This window comes from Vigna unguiculata, chromosome 4 (assembly GCF_037176805.1).
Source record: "Vigna unguiculata cultivar grain cowpea cultivar isolate G323 ecotype 2 chromosome 4, ASM3717680v1, whole genome shotgun sequence".
Taxonomy (NCBI): domain Eukaryota; kingdom Viridiplantae; phylum Streptophyta; class Magnoliopsida; order Fabales; family Fabaceae; genus Vigna; species Vigna unguiculata.
Window position 1 is genome coordinate 48,039,090 of NC_140795.1, and position 2,920 is coordinate 48,042,009.

At 37.5% G+C, this 2,920-nt stretch overlaps 1 pseudogene; it reads right to left on the reverse strand.

Moving 5' to 3' along the window:
• Positions 1-563: 563 nt before the first annotated feature.
• LOC146887317 (putative disease resistance RPP13-like protein 1 pseudogene) lies at positions 564-2,638 on the reverse strand (annotated as a pseudogene).
• Between the last annotated feature and the right edge of the window lie 282 nt (positions 2,639-2,920).

The window sequence follows — 2,920 nt, forward strand, 5'->3', positions numbered from 1 at the left end:
TTCCCATTCCTTCATGTTCCTGAAGCTTAGTCTTTCCATGGACGCAAAGGAAGAAGAGTTGCTCCCATAAAATCCATCACTAACACCAATGCTCACTATTCCATCAAAGCCCTTCAATCTCGAGGTTCTTCAGAGATGACAATTCTCCAAGGGAAGGCAAACATAGACAATTTTTACAGTTATTCAGTCTTAAGAACACCAAATTAGATAATGAATTATCAAATAACCAACTTGGAAATTCTATACCGTGATAGCTCCAGATTGACAAATGCTCCAAGTGAATGGAAGGTTGGAGATTCTCAAGCACTTCTTTTTCTTCCCTTGCATCATTAGGGACATGATTTGAATTCCATATTAACCCTAACTCCACAAGGTGTTTATCTTTCAAATTTGCCTCTAGTGCATCCAAAGGATTAACAATATTTTGCACTTGATAAATTGATAGGCTCCCATGAAGATTGAGTCCTCCCAACTGCTTAATACTGGACTCACTATGGACACGAAACGCATCCAGTAAATGAAGATTCTTCAATTCTCCAAAATGCATCGGCATCTTTGTCACCTTTGTATCTTCAAATTCCAGACACTGTAATTTGGTGAGTTTATGTATATTTGAGGGCAACTCCTCCAGATATAAACAACCGTTCAACTTCAATATTAGTAAGTTAAAGAGCAAACATATTGAGTCAGGTAGCTTTTGTATATCAGTATATGAAAGGTCTAACGAACGAAGATGTTTAAGAGCACTGACAGAATCAGGAACCTCTGTAATAAGATCAACATATCCACTCAATGATAAGACGCGCAAAAACTTGAACTTAGAGAACAATTCATCAATCAGAATCAATTCACAAGGAAAACTGTCATTTATCTTATTTGTAATTGGCATAAATGAACGCAGTCTTTTAGCATCAATTAAACTCCACATACCATCATCATACTTCATTATCAATTAAAAATGAAAAATGACGGGTTGTTTCGGGTATACGGTCTCCTTTATCAAATTTGAACATGAAACAGAAGTTTCCACAAACATATTTCGCCAAATCATTCAAAAGGTCGTGCATGACAAATCGCATTTCAATGCTTGACCGAAGAAAAAAAGACCTTGTTAATAGATCATCGAAATATTGTTCACCAACTTCTTCTACATTCTCGATATGTTGAGAGTGACAGAGAAAATCTTCAGCCATCCATAATAAAATTAACTCCTTCTTATCAAATTCATAATCTTTGGGAAATAATGCACAATAAGCAAAACACCTCTTAAGGTGAGAAGGAAGGTGCTGATAACTCAAAAGCAGAGCAGGGATAATTCCAAGTTCTTTTGGTAAGTTCCATATGTCACTTTCCAATACGCTTTTCCAATCTGAAATGGATGCTTTTGTGTAGAGAAGGCATCCAATTGTTTTCAAAGCGAGAGGTAATCCTTTGCATTTCTCAACTATGCTTCTACCAATCTTCTTTTTCTCATCATTCAATTCAAGATCATCATCTTTTAGTGCATGCTTTTTAAAAACTTTCCAGCATTCATCCTTTTCTAATTGCTTTAGGTGATGCACTTTAGATCTCATGTTAGAAGCAACTTTCTCAGCACGTGTTGTGACAAGAATTCTACTTCCTGGAGCCCCGTAGTTAAGAGGAGTTTGCACAACCTCCCATTCTTCTCGTTTTTCGTTCCAAACATCATCCAAAACAAGAAGAAATTTCTTCCCTGACAATTTTTCTTTCAGATTTTTGTGAACCATGTTTAAGGTTCCACTATCATCTTTTTTATCAGCGATTGACTCGAGAATTGTTTTTGTCACTGTCAAAACATCAAAATGATCTGAAACACATACCCAGGCTTTGATATCAAATTTTGCATCATCGATCTTTGGGTCATTGTACAGATGTTGGGCGAGTGTGGTCTTACCTAATCCACCCATGCCCACAATGGAAAGTATAGATAGATGGTTATGATTGTCAGTTTCCGAAGTGAGCCAATTAAAGATAATTTCTTTGTCCGCATCTCTGCCGTAAATAACACTTTCAACCACCAAAGAAGATGATGGCAATTTTTGTGGCACTTTAGTATCTGGTCCATCACCAGAATAACTACACTTTTTCAGGCCAAGAGCACCCTTTTGCTTTGCAAGATATTCTAGTTTTTCTGTGACTTCTCTCATCCCCGAGTTAATTTTCTTGTTAAATGAACGGAAAGTAGAATCGAAGAAATTGGATACCTTGGAAGTCAAGCTTTGAGGCGCAGATTCAGCTTCCACGTTGCATTTGATGAGTTCATAGTCAATTTCATCCAAGAGAACCTCTGCATCAAAGACAGCGTCGTTGACAGCAAGAAGCCATGCTTTGACGTAGGGATCTCTGAACTGCTTTTGTTCTGCATCATCAGCTAGAGAATTGATGGAGTGCAGCGTGATATGCAATTTGCCCAACAGCTTCTCATCAAGTTTTCTTCCACGAAAGAAGTCTACAACTTTAGGAGAAGCCAACCTGTCAAATGCAACCTGTAGAAATGCCGAAAGAAGAGCTCCACCAACAAGTTCTGCTGCCATGGTATGGGAAGGGAGTGAAGAAGTAATGGAAGTGTGTGATGATTTCACAATGATTCAGTGCAGGGATGCTATAGTGATGAAATGAAATGAGTAGTTAGCTATTTTATCAAGACTTTAAGAGCAGTGAACATCAATACTCTATCCAACCAATAGCTTTTAAGTCTTTTGCAAATTTTCTGAGTCATAATGATCCGTTGCATTCACAGGTTGGATCAGTCGTAAACCGTGATCGTGCGATTAGAAATGGATGGTTGAAATATAGGAGGAGTTTGAATGACCCATATAAATGTGAGCAATTGGATACGCATTCAACGGTTTTGATGAATTTAAAGTGTGAAACAATAATTTAGTCCTTAGTGTAGGAA